At 36.0% G+C, this 19,781-nt stretch overlaps 1 long non-coding RNA gene across 1 annotated transcript; it reads left to right on the top strand.

The window, feature by feature from the left end:
* Window positions 1-6,443: 6,443 nt before the first annotated feature.
* Window positions 6,444-19,517, top strand: LOC140613484 (uncharacterized). Its single transcript, XR_012014492.1, has 4 exons — window positions 6,444-6,556; window positions 12,655-12,765; window positions 13,871-14,035; window positions 19,358-19,517. It is a non-coding gene; the product is annotated as an uncharacterized lncRNA (long non-coding RNA).
* The last annotated feature ends 264 nt before the right edge of the window (window positions 19,518-19,781 follow it).

The raw sequence follows: 19,781 nt of genomic DNA, 5'->3' as shown, positions 1-19,781 counted from the left end.
TTAGAAAATTTCTTTTCAAAAAGAAGCACACGTCAATTTTCCCTTCCATCCCCTCAATCTTGAATGTTTTTCTTCCTAGGCTCTTGTGTCCCCGGACCTCTGACAGTTTCTCATGACTCTTGTTCTTTCTTCTCTGGCTCCTTTACAAGACCCCTTCCTCTGAGATTCTCATCAGAACATCACCCTTGGCCATCTTTCCTTATCATATGGCATGTCCCTCTAGAATTATTGTGTTCAATTCCATGGCTTTAATTACATAATGGTAATTCTAAGTTCATGTCTCCAGGCCGGAGCTCTCTCATGAGTTCCATATGGACAATGGTAAGCTGATCCACTTGCTTTCTGTAGGAGGACAGGCATGATTTGTAGCATTTGCTGATTCCTCCCTCTGTAGCCAATTTCAGGCTACCAATAGTTAAATCACTAGCTCACAAAGTTCCTGAATACCAGCAATTGGCTTTTTGCAAGCTGATATGAATTGGTTCCAGTGCACCAGAGAGACTAGTAGATGTCATCGTTTGACTGTCAGAATCAATATGTCCCAAACTAACTGCCATTATCTTCTTCTCTCCCAGCTTTCTTCTTTTCAGTGATTAATGCTACCACTCATTTACTTCCTTAAATCAGAGTCGTGGAAGTCAGCCTCGGTTTGTTCTTCAGCATCACCCTCCACATCTGATCAGTAATCAGATCTGCAATTATTTAATTTTTTTTTAAGATTTTGCTTATTTATTCATGAGACACACACACACACACACACACACACACACACACACAGATGCAGAGACACAGGCAGAGGGATAAGCAGGTTCCATGCAGGGAGCCCAATGTGGGACTCGATCCCGGGACCCCAGGACCACGCCCTAGGCCAAAGGCAGACGCTCAAGCACTGAGCCACCCAGGTGTCCCTATTTATTTGTTTTTAATATCTTTCAAAATACCCTAGTGACCCCACTAAATCTGAGTTACCCTTATCTCTCACCTGGATCATTATTAATAGTGTTCTTAATGGTGTCTATATTTTTGGCCCAATTGATTCTACTTCCAATTGATGATGAATGCAATGACAAGAGGGATCTTTCTACAATTCAAACTTTATTGTGTCATAGTCTTAGGTCTCGCTCTTCATTGGTCATTCATTGAGACCTTTACTGGTTTTGTGATGCATCTTGGATAAAGTTTCAAATCCTTCAGGATACATGTAAGGTCCTCCTGGGCTGATACCTACTAATCTACTCAGCATAATTTCTTATCCCACAGATTACAATTAAGAGTACATAGAGGAAATTAATTATGGCCCTTCTTTTGATTCTAAGCCTTTGTGCATGCTTTTTTTCTCTTACAATACTAATATTATCTAAAAAAAATTTAAAGTTATATTTATTTATATGAGAGAGAGTGCACGTATGTGCATGCTTGCAGACAGGGTGGAGGGAAGAGGGACAGGGAGAGAAGCAGACTCCCTGCTGCGCAGAGAGCCTGACATGGGGCCCATGACCCTGAGATCACGACCTGAGCTGAAATCAAGGGTCAGATGCTTAACCAACTGAGCCACCCAGGTGTCCCTTAAAATTAATATTATTCATAAAAAGCATATATTTTAAGTCTTTAACATAATACATACCAGGCCTTATTTTAATTCCTTTATTCATAGTCTTGTTTAATCCTTGAAACTACCACTCTAATTGTTTTTGTTTTAATTTAGGAACAGAGAGGTCAACCAACTTTTCTAAGCTGGCACAGCTAATAAATGTGGGCATTATATTCTATTGTTTCCCAATGCTCCACTCCCTCCAACTCTTAATAAAATTACAAATTCTGCATAGACTCCCTGTCCTTCAGGAAGCTTATAAAAATGGAAGTATTTATATGTGTCCCAATAGTATACCAAATTAAACCTAAACCTGGGCATACTTCTGTGGAATTACCTATTTACTTGTCCCTGAGTCCCAGAAAAATGTTATGCTTCCAGAGTCAAGGCTATCTTGCTGGCCACTGTATCTGAAGCATTTGGTGTACTCTGTACATAACAAATGTAAATTCATATCTGTTGAATGAAAAGTGAGAAAATGCTACTTGAGATCAGTAAGACTCAGTCATTTATAGATTCATGATTACCTACTGTGCTTGAAATGGTAACCAAGTAAAGATATAGTAGAAACTCACCAAAGCTCTCTCTCACCGCTTTTGGCTGACATATTTAATGTGGGATTATAACCCAAGAAATGAACCAAAGGAAAATATAAATTGCAGAATTATAGATTATAGATTGTTAAAGAAATTTACAAATCTTTCTGCCCATTCTTCTGTCTGTAGAGATAAGGGAACTAAAGTTAACACAAATAATGAGATCTGTCCAATCCTTTGTTCAACCGTCTCATGAGATTAAACTAGGGAACTCAAGAGGTGCTTTTGTTCTCAAACAGAATAAAAATGTGAATAATCACTGAGAAATAGGGAGTGAAAAATTGGATCTGGGCATTTCAACACCGAATCATCAGTTATTTGATATAGTTGCTACTTTGTTATAAACATTGACTAACAATATGATAAGTGATCAAAAACTCAGTGCATGGGATGTCCAAGGAACGATGTATTCATTAAATATATCCTGGGTTCTTTTTTTTTTTTCTCTTTTTACATTTACATTAACAGAAATACTCTGTAATGATATCTTAGTAAGGTGAACATACTCTCCTTTGTTATAAACTGAGGGAGGCGCCACTATTCCCCAAAGGGTTTTTATTTATTTATTTTTCCCCCAAAGGGTTTTTATAACAATCATACTTCTGTAAAACTTTTAGCAGTGCCTGTCATTTAGTAGACACTCAAACATTATGACAAAAATTTGATGAATAACAATAATATTGCTAACTTTGAATCCTTTCAGACTTTCATTTAAACAACAAAGTGTGTGTTTTGTTGTTGTCATTTCATTGTTTTTGTTGCTGTGAATTCTAGATAGAGTTTTATTAATACAGTCAAAGAGTCTCATACCTCTACAGCCACCTTCCCTGGAATCCCTATTCACAATCTGTAGCGTGACTGTCCCAAACAAATATCGTTAGAAAGGTCTGTTGTAAGAAATTAGGTTGTAAGCTCTTAGGCTGCACTGTGAAATGTGAATTTAGAATTTGCTAAAGGAAGTTTTCACTTTGTGTTTGAGTATGGCCATTTATTGCCTTTTTTTTTTTTTTTTTTTTTTTTTTGAGTAAAGGACTTAATGTTGCCTCAAACATTAAACAAAGAAGTTGAAAACATTTTTTTTTTTGTTTCAAAAGCCAATCTGCTAGAAAAAAAATTCTACTGATCCCATTTATGGATGATTTTCTTTTTTCTTTTTTCACCTGCTTGCTTGTTTTTAAACAAAATGCTAGAAAAAGCAGGATCTCCCCATTCAGGTTCATGCTTGGGCCTTCTTTATAGTGCTGGCCATCCTTCATTTGCTTTGACATCATAATCATCTTAGTCACAACTGATCATGGGACATTGTGAGCAGAATAAAAAAGAACAGAGAGAGAGAGAGACAGAAAGAAAGAGAGAGCCTTAACGTGCTGGGCGATGCCACTTGTGCTTATATTTAGAGACTATCACATTGGGATGATGCAGAACCCAGAGACACCTCAGCAGAGAGGAAGAAAAGACACCTCTCCAGCCTGCATCTCAAGATAAGTGTGATTTCTGTGTAACTGCAGTGGGTGAATCAGATCTGCTACCTTGCAGGTCGGACAATGAAGAATATGTCCTATTCTCTCCACTGAGCTACTAAGGCCTTCCATCTTCCTGACAGCAAAGCTGAAAAAAAGAAGATCCAAAGCAAGAGTTGACAGTGTATAATAAATACTTGTCTTTCTTTTATGGAAATACCTCTACCATTTGTATGAGATGCCTCAAATTAATGTCTTCTTTACTCTTGAATCTTAGCATTGATATAAAAGTGACCATATGCTATTTCTAGAAAAGCTCCTAAGAAAAATGTATCAGAGTGAAAATAGCACTGAATCCGGTGAGGTGGCATGATATTGCATAAAGAGGATGTCTGAGAAGTGGACATTTGAGCAAGAACTTGAAAAAGTGAGCCATCAGCATATCTGTAGAATGTTCCAGGTAGATTCCAAGTCCCCGTGGCAGGGGCTTACTTAACTAGAGTGCATTGGGAATATTTCCAGAATGGTATAAAGGTCAGTTTGTATCACAGTGAGCAAGGAAAAGAATGACAGGTAATGGACTGAAGAGTCGATCGGGGAGCCAGATCACATGGGATTGTGTAGGCTACAGTAAGGAACTGGATTTTATTCAAAACAGAATGATGGCAAGAACTAGAGCAGAATAATGTTGATTAGTCGTTTTAGAGAATCACTTGGTTAGCAACACAGCACCACACCAAAAGCAACAAAAAAGACTATAAAAATACTATTGTCACAGCAATGCTTATTACAATTATAACCATTTATTGAAAGCATTGAAATCTAGAGGCCCAAGAAGCAAAAATAGGGTTTCGGGGTTTTTTTGTTTGTTTGTTTTGCTTTTGCCAAAACCCTGACCTGCTTTGCTTTTTTTTCCCCAACCCTAATGCAAGACATATATAACCCACTATTTTTTTTTTTCAGGCATTCTTAAATAATTCAATCCTCCACTGAATTTCGGTGCCAAGAAGAGTTTCATTTTGGTAATTAGAATGACCAGTCAAGTGTAGAAATCCAACTTTAGAAATGCACGTAACACTAACTGACTCTATACCTTCTATAACTCTTTTATTTACTTAAAAAAAAAAAAATCTTGTTGCTCTGCTTTCTCTCCAATTAAAACAGCTGCTCTATGAGGACAGGGATTTTTGTCTGTTGTGCTCACTACTATATACCCGGTACCTAGAACAGCCAGGCACACAGTAATTATTTAACAACAGGGTCTTTAGAGAGGAAGCACAGCTCTCACGGGACAAAGGTTCTACATCTCTCTCACATGATGAGAAGAGGAATAGGGACCCCAAGCAGAGATGGAAAAGTGGGAGCCCATCCGGGAGGAGAAAACAAGCCAGAAAAAGCAGAGGGAATGATATTTTCCAAATGGTACCCAGTATCTCAGGATAGTGAGCCCTGGGAACGGACCATCAAGTCAGATGAGAGAAGTCACTTGAAAACAGTTGATTCAGCTGAGTGGAAGGAGCATTGAATTCAATCTAAGTAGAAAATGAGAGTTGAGAAAGGTGGAACTTCCACTGTACACAACGGTTTCAAAGAGATTTGCTATTAATGGCTGCAGAAAATGGGAAAGGAAGTGATAGCTAGAACATAATATGGGCCTAAGAAAGGTACATTTAGTGAGAATAGAAAAGATCATACTACACTAACAGCCTTGAGGTTTTCATAGTTGAAATACAATAAATATTTATTCATATTTATCATACTTATTTATGTGTACTTATATGCATAGTCATTTAATATAATGTGGTTTTCATGGTTGAAATACAATAAATATTTATTCATATTTATCACATTTGTGTGTACTTATTATATGCATAGTCATTTAATATAATATGTGCTATGTTACATAGCATATTACATAACATAAATATAAATATCACATGTATTTATATTATATAATAGATCAGATATTTATTCATCATCTGGGGCTCTGGTTATAAAGCCACATAGAGACTCGGGCTGATAGACGTTTTTATATTTCACTACCTGCAACAGACTGTTTGACAAGGCAGTAGGGAGGTAAAGGAATAAGGGCAATAGCGCAATGTTTTTAATTTAAGTGTCAGGTGACTGTATTGGCTCATCTTGAACTAAGCACAATCAACTTCTGGAAGAGGAGCTGACATTCTTTGGACAGTATGCAGGAGAAGGTGAAAAATACACATTAGGAGCTTGAATCGGTGTTAACATGGGGGGTTACAGATTTGTGATTTTCGTCGAAACTAGGAGAATTCAAACCATAAGTATGAGTGTGTCAACCAAAGGAGAGAATACAAATGAGAAAAATTGAGGTGAACCTTTTGGGCTAAGAAAGCCTTCAAGAAACACAAGGAAAAGAGAATGTAGCAAAAGTAACAGAAGCCGTAAGTGGTTAAGGAAGAAGGTAAGAATCAGACAAAGTGGATTTGGAAAGAGGACAGGTTTAAAAATTTTAGTAGTCAAAACAGTAATAATGCAGAAAGGTCTAGAAAGGGGAGGCCACTAGATCTTACATTCTACGGAGGCCCTGGCAAGAACGGTTCTGGTGTCTTGTCACTGGTGAGGACAGCATAGACATCCAGAGGCCCACAGCGGAGGTGGGGACTTTGGAAGCCAACCCAGTGAGAGTAAAATATTCTTTTAAGATTTCAGAAATGAATGAATGCAAAAAAATGGGGCAGGCATGAGAGAGGGAAAGAAAAAGTCCCTTTGTGCGGTTAAATAATATCTTATGAAAGTGAAAGAAGCCTACTGGGAAAGGAAAAATGAAACTGAAGAGGGAAACCCCTATATCCTAGCTCAAGAGAACACTTCCACTTTGACAGAGCAAAGATCAATGTCCTTTCAACATGTTTTGAAAGCAGCTGGTTTGGGTAAGACCATTTTGTTTGTGTTTTGTTTTGCTTTCAATGTCTTCATGTTTTGGGGCCTGTTTACGTCACTTACGTACATTCTATATCTTTTATTATAACAGTCTCACCATGTATTCAATATGGGTTAGATGATCTTCATTAGAAAACGGGCAAAAATTTGCATCTTTCATTGTATATTCACATCATTTTTCTGCTAAGCCATCATTACAGTGCCGGAAATTTCTCTCTGGATTAATTTATCACAGGCAGATCTTAAAAAAAAATATTTGATTTGCACATTCTTCTCTCTTTAATTCTTTTCGATATAAACCAGTGGATTATATATTCCATCATATTTTATTGTCTGGAGTAGGAAAAGAACAAGAACATATATATATGAACAAGAAAATATACAGTTTGTGCTCCTGCAACCTCAAGGGAAAATTGATCATTTCAGCACAATTTCCTCTGAAGTAAAACCCAGAATGTTTTTCTTTTTCTTTACAGACAAACTCATTATTTTATTTTATTTTTTTTGCAAAGCAGATATATTTAATATGGTATTTAAAACAATACAGTAGGAGAATCCCATTCTAGCTTTGGCTATGCCAAATAACTGGCTCCAGTTCTGTTTTGCAAATCACCCATAACTATCCCTCATCAGATATAAACTGTTTTCATTCATCATTAACATGAAACCAACACTAGTTGTTTATTTCATCCTACATGAATGTTTAGAGGATGGATGTGAATGTGACTCTGTTCTTTTTAGAAAATATATTTGGTACTGACATTCTACAAATGTCATTAGCTGGCATTTATTTTCTCTGGAAAGAAAGAAAAAGAAAAAAAAATGCAATTCTCCAGGTAATACCAAGAAACATGCCTTTGAATACTCTATGTCATATGTACATATTGTTTAGAAATCTTAAACTGTGATTTTTTTCTACATTATGTCAATTATAATAGGTAGCTAGACACTGAAATTTCTAAAAAATACATGGAAGTAATGATAATCTAAGCTATAGTGGTTGAATGTGATACCTAGAACCAAACTACCTGAGTCTGAATTGACATTACCATGTAAGAGCTACGTAATGGTGGACAAATTATTTAATTGATTTCTCTGTGACTCAGTTTCTTCATTTGCAAAATAGGCATGGCAATAAAACCTGTGTCATTAGATTGTCATGAGGGTTAAAGTAGTTAATACAAAAGGTGTGCTCAGAGGCACACCTTTCAGTATTAGGAATGGATGTTATGAGCCCTCACTATTAGCTGACATTTATTGTGTGTTTAAGATGTTTCTAAGAACTCCCTGTGGGTGACCTCATTTAATCCTCAGAATACAACTACAAAAATTGATTCTGTTTTCATTCTTACTTTACCGATAGTGACCAAATCCTTTCCCTCAGATTGTAGAACCTGGGTTCCACCCCAACGGGCTGGGCTTTAGAGACCTTTACCTGCCACAACACGCACTCCCACCAGGGACAGGTGATCAGAATGAACAAAAGTCAGAATAACTGAACTGATTCTGTGTGAAGTCATAAACTGAATCCATGATCCTATAAAGTATTAGGTGAAATTTTATTTTTAAATACTATATAGAGCATTAAGCTACTAAACCTAAGAAATTAAAGCTTTCTAAAGGCCTAACAACGGAGTCAAAAAGCAGAGATTCTAGAGAATGTCAAGTACATTTATTAACTTGCTAAACATTTAAACTGTGGCTAATATGTTTTTAATATGTTTCAGGGTCAAAGACCTACATGATTAGGAGTCAAAGACCCTTAAAGAATCCAAAGAAAGACACAGACCTTTCCATCCAGAAAGACATACATACATGTACAATTTAAAATATAATTTTAGGTGTTTCTAAGCCCCCATTCAGTCACGCCGGGTAAGAAACCATGACTAATATATAATGAAAAGAACTATCTAGCACTCTTGCAGTGTCTTACCTAAAAACTCAATGTGTCAAGACAGAGAGCCATAAAAGTGCATCCACTTGCAAATTTATGTTAGCCCACATCTTTCAGAAACTAACCAGAATAATAAATGTTTTAAGCTGAAAGGAAAACAAACCAAACTAGAAACTTTCCTTTAACTATAGTCTCATCATACAACTCTTAGAATTTAAAAGTCAAAATACGCTCACTTGGGGACACTATTCCTGTTTGCTTGTTTGCTTTTTCCAATAATGTTTTTAAAGAACAGTCAAGGGAAGCAACTTATTTTCTATGATTTTTGAAAAATAGGCAAGGTTCACTACTCCCATTCTGGTTTATTTTGGGAACTTAGTGTGTTAACTCCCTGAAGAAGTGAGCTCTGTTATCTTCCACATTACCCTTCTCAGGGCATGTTGCCTTCTGATGCAGGCCCTTATTTCATTTTAATGACAAGGCTCTGTAAATTTCAAAGGGTCTTACAATACCCAGCATTTCAGAAATACAGCCTGGTACATCTCTTCACTGTAATAGGCAAGGTTTTTCACATAATCTGGGCAAAGAATATCACCTTGGAAATTTTGAAAAGGAAAATAAGACTCCCTTAGGAAAAGAAAAATGCATGATTGTCATAGTTTGTGGAAAACATATTTCTCCAGTAGGAAACCCTATTCCAAAATATTGGATATTTTGTGTAAAAATAAGGATTTAGGGATTTGGAGAATCTTTTTTGTAAAAGCTTAATGTAGGTCCCATGGTTCATCACTTGCTATCTCTATTCTTACCCATTAAGAAATCAATAACTGTTTGGTATTTCCGAACTACAGTATTAAAAATTTAATATATATATTCACATATTCATTTACTTAAATTTAGTGCAATATCTTTACACCCAAGGACTAGCTATGGAGATTTATTATTTTTTTCTGTCATTCATTATGAAAATTTTAAACTTACAGCAAAGGTAACAGAATCATTTATCTATTTATTTTTAAGATTTTATTTATTTATTCATGTGAGGCAGAGACATAGACAGAGGGAGAAGCAGGCTGCTCTGGGAGCCCGATGTGGGACTTGATCCCAGGACCCGGGGATCATGACCTGAGCCGAAGGTAGACACTCGACCACTGAGCCACCCAGGAGCCCCTTATGAATTTATTTTTGAGGGAGTGAGAGAGAGAGAGAGAGAGAGAGAGAGAGAGCATGAGGAGAGGCAGAGGGGGAGAGAAAGAGAGAAAGAATCTGAAGCAGACTCCACACTGAGCAGGGAGCCTGACATGGGTCGCAATCCCATGACCAGGAGATTGACATAGTTTTGGAATACAGGTGAGGTTTGGCGGGGTGAGGTCCAGAGCCAACGAACAAGAAAGGAGTCTTGAGATGTCTTTGGTGCAAAATGGTGGTTTTATTAAAGCCTGGGGACGGGACCCCTGAGCAGGAAGAGCTGCTGCACAGGGGTTGTGAGGGGTGACTGATTATATACCTGGGAGGTGGGGAAGGTAAGGAAAGGGGAAGTTTCAAAAGGATTTTCATATGTTAAAGGAGACTCACAGGATACTAGAGGACTTGTCATTGTCAAGTTAAGTTTGTTTTTCCCAGGAAGACTGGATGGCTCAGTGGTTGATCATCTGCCTTCAGCTTAGGGCTTGGTCCCAGGGTGCTGGGATCGAGTCCTGCATCAGGCTCCCCAGAGGGAGTCTGCTTTCCCCTCTGCCTATGTCTCTGCCTCTCTCTGTGTGTCTCTCATGAATAAATATATTTTTTAAAAGGTTGTTTTTCCTTCTAGCAGGCATTAACATTCAAATAGTTGGGAGCTTCCTGGAGGAATGTCACACATATCCCACCCAGGAGTTAGGGGAGGGAGGTTGTAGGTGCCAACTTGTCCTTTGTCTTCAGCCAGCCTTCTGTTTCCTCATCAAGATCATAACCTGAGCTAAAACCAAGAGGTGGATGGTTAACCTACTGAGCCACCCAGGTGACCTTCATTTATTTTTCAATTAAAAATGCTTACTAAGTTCCCATTAAATACAAGGCAAAATAATTGCTTTGAATCTGCTTGAGAAGATATCACATATTCATAGGATATGAAAACTATAAATAGAATCAGAAAATGTATTTTGGCTAATTCTAAGAATGACATAGAGATCCAGAGGTAGGAGACAGCCATAACTCAACTGATAACATTCACAAGGGTTACAGTGTTGTAACAGACGCATGGGAACTGTTTTAGACTGTTTTGGAAATTCTATTTCATAGTGTTGGCACTTGCATATCAAGCCATCAGCATGCACACAGGCTCACGTGCCAACCCGCATGCACATACACTTACTGTTATATCTGTAGGTGATATAACTTGAGGCCACAAATTATTCATGTAATCTAAGTTTATTAGTATCGCAGAAAATACTGTCATTTGCTTTTAAAAAATATATATATTGTCTGATAAAATGCCAGGGTGGGAAAAATACTGAGACTTTTTTTATCATTCTGTTTCCAAGTCTATAATAGTTTTCCGATAAATTGAACTCACATAAAATGAGTTAGCTCAGTTAAAGTGCTTTAAGAAAAATTCTGTGTGTGTGTGTGTGGTGTTTCACAACACATGACCGTCTGTCATATCTCAATGCAAGAAATTAGTCTTCTCAGAGCTTTCTGATCCTTCTGTTTTCTCTTCCTCCAAATCACTGGAGGATTCTTTAAGTCTGAAGATATTCAGGGATCATTACTTTTACGAAAGATAAATTGCTGATTGAGGCTGAAGAGCTTCTTCTGGCCCAAAACAATATCGAAAGCTGTCATTGCCTGTCATTATCCCGATTAAAAATCATGAAATGGCCACCATAGAGGACTCTATCTAGAGTTCTTGTTCATACACTTGTTCAGAGTATTTTTAAATGGAAAAATTGATAAAACTTCACTTGAGAACATTTGATAGGCGTGCAAAGTTATAATTTCTCAAGATTTTGGAATGTACTCCGTAGAGCCACTCGATAAAACCAAAAAGTCCAATTAGAGGTTAACTGTATTTGTAACTGATAAAAGGCATACACTCTCATACACACATATAACCGATATTTATGACACAATCCATTCATTCATTGTGAATATTTACTGAACACATAATAGACAACAAATGTGGTAACATATTAAAAAAGAAACAGCCATCGTTATTTTCTCAAGAAACTGAGTTTGAGGTTAATTCCTGCCAGTAAGTTTCTATTTCAATGGGAAAAACAACATACTTCAAGCTTTAACCAACTACTTGAAAGTTACAGAACTTTTCATAAAATGGCCTCAGCTATTACTTACTGGCTGTGATATTGTGGACTCGGTTTCCCTACTGATAAAAGACAATTATAGTACCTTTTTCAGGGACTTGTTGTGAAGATTCAATAAATAGCACACATGCATGTTTTGTTTTGTTTTGTGTTTTGTATAGAAACCAGCATATTGTAAGTCCCCAATAAGCATAACCTATTATATTTTTTTTTCTAGTCTAACATTTGATCTGTGACATTAGACTATAAGAAATAAACTATGCTCCCTGTCAGGCTTCCCCTAAGCCTGTCCCTGGAACGCCACATGAAACAAGGTAGACAAGCCTACCTTGCCCCCTTTAAATGAAGATGGAATTAGATACATTAAGGTTGCGAATTGAAGCAAGACAAAGCATCTGCTCAGCTGTTCTGATTTGAGGGGAAGGGGCCATGATGAGATCAAGGAGGGAATATGTTTTCAAAAGTTCAGTAGCTGGATTATAAAACATACATAATGCTAGACTATCACGATTCATGGAAAGTTACAAAAAGGGGATGTCGCATGAGTGCAGGTATTTAAAGAAGTTTACAGTAGTTTTTTCTATAGTGTGAATTAGTACAAAATGTTTGTAGCCGACGCTGGGGAGGAGTGAGTAGGTGGAAGCAGGAAGTTTTGCAAAGGTAGCTTTCACCCTTTCGCCAGGTGTGAAATGATTTGCACAGTGAGGCTTCACAAAGGCAAATGTCTGTATGGGTCTCACTCTTATACACAACCATATTTGTCAAAACACAGAGAAAATCAAGAACTTAACAAGGGAGCCATCCCACCTAAAAGCATTTGAATTCAATTAAAAACTTCAAAAGGCCCTGGCCCCCTTGGAAAATAAAAATTAACTCCCTCCTATCTTCTAAGATGGCAAGATGACAATTATGAAATGAAAAGATGGAAATGAATACAAAGGATATCTTCAGGGGAAAATCAGTATGATCTGATGCCTGGATGTATAAGAGGAATTAGAATGAGGTATGTGTCAATGATAATAGCAACATTTCCAAATTTGGATTGCAGGAAAATGATGGAATTGGAGGAAGAACCATTAAAAGCGGTCTACTTTAGCAGGCTTTCTTTGGTTTCTTGTGTTCTTCCAGTTTACCAGTTATAACATATATTCCAGCCAAAATTTTTAATTGGATGGTACATTATCATACTTAGCATCCCAAAGTAGGACGCCTGCCTTTTTTTTGTTTTGTTTTGTTTTGTTTTTTTTACTAAATAGAAGCTTCTCTAATCTAGACATGTTGCCAGAATATTTTTAAAATTTTTAAAATCTCTGCAACTAATCTCACTGTTAGGATTCTCTTTCAACCTGGAGTTGTTTATCACCGAATCAACATCATATTTTTTCTTCTATAAGGCAGTTTTACTGAGGCTTAACATTTTATGTCACTAAATGAAAGTGATACACGACTCATAACAAAATGGAAAAAACCAATCTCCGAGCTCCATTTTAAATAAATAGAGCTTACAACCCCTTAGCGAGATGAATAAGCTTTTTTGCTTTATTGGCTTTTGACAAAGTTGTAGATGCAAACATGGATTGGCTGATGCAGCAGAAATTCTGCAGTTTAGTAGTTCTAAGATTATTATATTGCACTTGCTAAAATACACACACAACATCTAATATTTTTTTATGAAATTAAATATGCCCTGCAATTTGCAACAGAATGCTAAAAGATGCATTTCTATATGCAGATGCTCTTTTAGAATAATTTTACCTGGCTAAACATCCATGAAGTAGTTTTATTCTCTCATGATTCTTTATTATGAAGATATCTCTTGAATAAATAGACACTACCCTTTTCCTACCTGAATCATTCAGTAGTACTATAACTTGATATTTGCATCTACAGTGAACAATTTGGTGAGGAGAGCTAGATCATGACAAACGGGTAGTGAAGGGATGTTTACAAGAGAAGCACTTTATGAGCATATTGTTAAGTGGAAAAGCAAAATCAAAACTGTATACACAATGTAGTGACCTTAGAGCACAGCTTCAAATTATTTAATATGAATGTCTAAAACCCATCCTCTTGAATCTGGGTAAGCTTGCGACTGTTTCAACCAGCAGACTGTGGATGACGTAATGCCACGTGACCCCTGAGACTGGGTCAGAAAAGACCACACTCCTGAGCTGCCAAGTCAGAAGTTAGACTACCTTGAGACTATCACAATGGAGAAGGTACATGAAGGCCTTTTGATGGACAGTCCCAGTTGAATCCAGCCCATGTCACAGGTGAGTCAGGAAACCATCTTGGAACTGGACCTTCCAGCCCAAGCTGTTCTAGTCACCTACCATCTGAGGCTCCCTACCTGAGGACCCAGCCACAGTAGAACACTGGGAAGCTGACCCACCTTTCTGAATTTCTAAACATAATCCTTTTGCACAATAAAATGTCTGTCTTACATTCTGCTGGTGTGCTACAAACAGCTCACATCAGCTTTTGAGCAATGGCTATTACATTTTCAGGAATTCTGAAAGCAAATTTGGCAGAGCCATTAAAAAAATATAGTTTAACAAATTATATTAAAAACAAAATTAATGAATAGTCAAAACCCATAATTTCTCAAATATTTTACTACCTCAAGGTAGATATTAGGTCTTGTATTTACTGCTTTCTGTAATTCCTACCAAATTTATCATATTTCTATTTAGTAGTAACATATTCCATTTTTATGATTATACTCTATTAAGTATTAGAAAATCATTCCTGATTTGATTCACTCGTGATGAGATTTATAATAATTTGCCACTCTAACATCAAAAGAGTAAGCCCTTTTAGGTATATATGCAGTGTTATAATATGAAGAAAGAAATTGAGAGATGGCAGAGAGGGAAAAAAAATCGTATTTTTTTTTTTTCTTAAGAGCGTCAACCAACTAGTACTCAGCTGAATAGGTAATATCTGTTAGTATCTAGTGATTGTTTTATTGAACATGCAACAATTTTTAAGTAAAATTTCTTCATATTTTACATCAGTTAAATTCACTTAAAAATTCATACACTTCTTCTAAATGACCTTTTAGCCCTGATAAAAAATACTTTGCTGAACTAAACCCATGTGAAATCTAATTTCACTTGAGCTTCTTATGAAATTAATTTTAATGCCTAATCATACTGTCTTCATGCTGACAAAATCCATACTGAAGTTAATGAGACAGGTGTCTCCAAGGAATATCTGAAATTTTCATTCTACTCAAACAGCAGTAGTTCAAGGATCTTTGTTTTAATACTTTACCCTCCACCAACTTTTATTAAAAAAACAAACAAACAAAACAAAACAAAAATAAAAACAAAACCCACCTCAAATATGTTAAAATTAAGTCTATATGGAAGATTATGTAAAAAGTTAGTTAGATTTGCAACATTAAAAAGAATTATCTGACAAAACTCATTTACTTTCTTTTATTTTTTATAAATAATTATCTTTAATTCTAATATATCTGAGACCATATTTTTTGTTTCTCTCATCTCAAAAATGTTGAAGTCACACATCCTAATGCATGGCATGTTCTGTTTAGAAAACAACAGAATGAAAAAGAACCCATTTAAGATTTAAGATATACAATACAACTTTTTGACAACTCATTATGTAACTGACTTTCATTGCAAAGGTAGGTGATTTTGTTATCTACTTTCTCTGGAATCAGGGGATCTCATCAAGATGTTCCAAAGATTATTCAAAATTTGTGATATAAGTTATATTTTAAGTTTGTAAATATTTTATAAGCTTTAATTGGCAAAAATACACAAACATTGCAAACTTTGGTTGTAATATCTTACTTTATATCCAGCTTTAGAATTAACCTTCTCATGCTATGTTGTATTTGCATGTAAGTTTGGTGTAAATATATTGTTAGTCTAAAATGCTTTTTAAAAATGAACAACTATATGTATCAACTATGGTAAAAATATTTGGGAGATACTCTATTCTTGCAGATAATATTTAAATATATCTGTTCAGTGTTTCTCATGGTTTTTCAGTTATGCTTCTATCACACAATAGATGCTCAGATCTTTTAAAATACCTTAAGGATGCAAAGTACTGGAGTCTGATTTTACATTTATGAAATTTGTGACCTTTTATATTTTAATATTTTACTTGTAAAATCATGCTACAGAAGAAATGACTAATCACAAAATAACAATCATCATCTGAACTTATATCAAACAAACCTGAATCAGAAGTAGGATTAAAGCAAGATGTCAAAAACTATCACAAAATGTCCAAAGGATTGTATTTGGACTAAATGTGCTTTGTGCATGATTTTGCAAAATATATTTTATATTCTCTGCAAATTAAAGCATCTTAAAACAAAACACAGTAACTAAAAGATAAGACTATATCTCCAACCAAAGCTTATGGTTGAATGAGTAGTTGAAATGTTCCCAAAAAGAGAACCCCTGATTCAAAGGGCATTACTGGGCAATCCTAACCAACACTAGGTAAAAAAATAACACTAATTCTATGCAAATTCTTCCCCAGAAAACTGAAAAGGAGAGAATATCCCCACCTCATTTTCTCAGTCCCACATTGCCCTAGCACAAAGTCAGAGACCACGGGAAAGCTACATTTCAAAATAAACATAGATGCAAAAATGAAGACAAAAAACTTAATAAGTAAATTGTAAAAATATTTTAAATGATAATGGATTATGACCAACTGGAATTTATCCCAAGAATGCAAAGTCTGTTTAACATTTCTAAATGCCCATTAACAGATAATGAGGTAAAGGAAAGGTGACATATATGTATAATGAATATCACTGAGGCTTAACAAAGGAAATCCTTCCATTTGCATCACCATGGATGGACCTGGACGACATTATGCTAAGTGAAATAAGCCAGACACAGAATGACAAATACCTAATGATCTCAATTACATGTGAAATCTAAAATAGTCAAACTCATAGAGGCAGGGAATAGAATGGTAGTTGCCAGGGGTTGGAGAGAAGGGAAGTTGGGGAAGTGATGGTTCAAGGATATAAACTTTCAGTCAAACAAGATAAGTAAGTTCTGGAGATCCAGCACACAGCATAGTGTCTGCAGCTAACAGTACTACATTGTATATGTAATAGGGCAGATCTCATGTACACATACACATCATCATCATCATCATCATCATCATATCAGAATAATGGAAGTAGAAGGAAACTGAGAGGTAATGGACATGTTTATGGCCTTGCTGATGATGGCTTCATGAGTATATACTTATCCTCAAACTCAAATGATATATATTAAATATGAACACCTTTTCCATGTCAATCATACCTCAGTAAAGTGGTTTAAAAGATAAAATTTAAAAAAGTTAATCACTGTCATTTATCATATTAAGAGAATAAAAATGAAAAAATATGATATCAATAGTTGCAAAATTAAAAAAAATTGAACAAAACTGAAGTCCAATTTCTGATAAAAATTCTTAGCAAACCAGATGTAAAAGAGAATATTCTCAACTTAATAAACAGCATCTATGTAAAACCTATAGCTAGTGGAATACTTCCTGGCAAAAAATATCACACTTTTCCCCTAGGGGCAGAAGTAAGACAAGGAAGTCTATTCTCATCACCTACCAAACTCAGTGATAAAATATGCACTTCATTATATAAGGAAATTTCTCCACTCTGTATCCTCAATACTTAGAACAATCCCTGGTAGATGGCAGTTAATAATTAATCTCCACAAAAGAATGTAAAAGCAAATATTGCTAGATTAACAAATACAAAAGATAGCAAAATGATGCAAAATACATAATTTGGAAGGTTGGAAGAAATAAAGATTAAATTTATTTTATTTTTTTTAATATTTATTTATTTATTCATGAGAGACACAGAGAGAGACAGGCAGAGACAACCAGAGGGAGAAGCGGGCTGGGACTCCAACCCAGATCCCAGGATCACCCCCTGAGCCAAAGGTAGAGGACGTTCAACCTCTGAGCCATCCAGGCATCCCAATTAAGTTTATTTTAAATAATTATAATTCAATATAGAGATGTTTTGACAGTCTCCATGTGTTTGTTTCACATAATACACGTGTAATGATGAATATAAGAAAAATTAATTACCTTCTTAAAATATGTGATAAACAAAACTAGATAAATGTGTGTTTAAATCCTTTATTAACATACTATTTATTAAGCAAGCAATGATGCCTGATAGCAATAGTAAGAAAACTATAAAAAAAAAAGTAGCTCATATAAAAATGGTTGTCAAAATGTAGTCATGTCATCTTTGTTATACTGAAAAGTACTAGCTGTTAAAGATTCCAACAGCTTTCAAATGACTTTTACTTAATGCCACATTTATTTCGGTATTTAGACTCATGTGTAATCAAGTACGTAATGTACTCTGGGATTTTCATTTATTTATTATTTTTACTGAAATATTGAAGCGAGTCAAAGTTCTATGATTAATATTTCAGATAAAGAGTAAATCGCCATAATCTTTTGCCAACAAAGCTGAATGTCTCTTAAATATGGTTACAGCAGCACGCATGCACGGCTTACTGATAGGTTTAATTGGCTAAATGAGCCCAGTGCAATACTGCAGAATTGTGAGTTCCCACTCTTTGAGGCAGATACAAATCTCAGCCTGTGAATCCAGATGGACAAGAAATGTAAGTGTATTTTTCTATAAGTTATATTAATGCTTACAAGCTCACATAAATTTCAGGGGTTCTGACCACTTCTCCCAAAGCTGCATTTAATCTGGCGGGAGAATTCTTAATACAAAAGCAAGGGGAGGCAGGTATGCACGCTCTGTTTTTCGAGTCTTCTAACCAGTCACAAAGCTTTTTCTAGAATACAGTCATTCAGGTCGCATCTGGGACACCCTTTCTGTCTATGACAAGTCCACTGCTTCATAGAACTAGAATTGAGGGGACTTTAAACAGAACATCTACAAGCCTTATAGCACACATGCACACTGGAGCCCAGGTCCCTGGGTTTGAATCCCAAACCTACTGGGCACTAACTCTGTAATCTTGGGCACCATCATTAACATGTGTGTGTCTCAGCTTCCTTTTGCAAAAAATGGGTATAATAATATGGATTGAAATGCTATTATATTACATGTATAGAACAGTTCTTAACACTCGGTAGTCTATGTGCTTTGCTGTGAAGTATTATCAACAGTCATATTTACTGCATGAATTTACAACAAAAATGAGGGTAGAGAAGAGTCAGGAATACAGGATGCCCCAATCACTCTTACATGGCTTGTATGAGGAGACAGATAGACTTCCTCATAATGAACCCCAGATAGTCATAAGCTGAACTGGAAAACCATCACTCCCACTTCCACCCTTTGGGACCTGCCATTGCAAAACATACAGCATAGAATGCAGGCTTCCTGGGAGCAGGAGATGACTGGATACACAAGTCAAGCACCTCCTCCTAATTGACAAATGAAAATGAGCCATTCCCTTCCTGTAGGAGAATAGGAGCCTTGCACTGACACGGAGTCACATGACTGAGGAATAAAAGCACTGCTCCCTCTGACAACTATTTTCCATTGTCAAAATATAACACATTTTTTTTTCACTTTCCACCCTTTGCAGGTGCTTTCCCTGTGCCTAAAAATGAGTTGTGAAGAAACTGTGCTGGATAAATAAATGCCCCAAATGAAAAATCTTTATAGTTACTGGTGATTTTTTATTTAAAATCCAAACAACGCTGTCATTATTTTTGTTTTCTTTTGCCCAGAAATATTAGATTAATATTATGCAAAGATAAAAAATAAAATATGATAAAAAAAAAGAATTGTTCTCTTTGTTTTCTCTACCATTGCACTGAGGGACTGATTTAAGACATGCGGTATCATGTCTTAAAGAGTAAATTGCACCCCAACCCCAGGGATGTGCTGCAAGGTAGGGGAAGAGAAAGGGAAATCATCCAGATCTAAGGGCTCCCCGTTTTCCTCAGACTCTCCCCATGCTTCAGGATAGAGATCTTTACACTGTTCTGAGAGGGGCACAGAGACTT

This window comes from Canis lupus, chromosome 21 (assembly GCF_048164855.1).
Source record: "Canis lupus baileyi chromosome 21, mCanLup2.hap1, whole genome shotgun sequence".
Lineage (NCBI taxonomy): Eukaryota > Metazoa > Chordata > Mammalia > Carnivora > Canidae > Canis > Canis lupus.
Note: the sequence above shows the minus strand (reverse complement) of the source record. Positions and strands in the feature narration are given on the sequence as shown.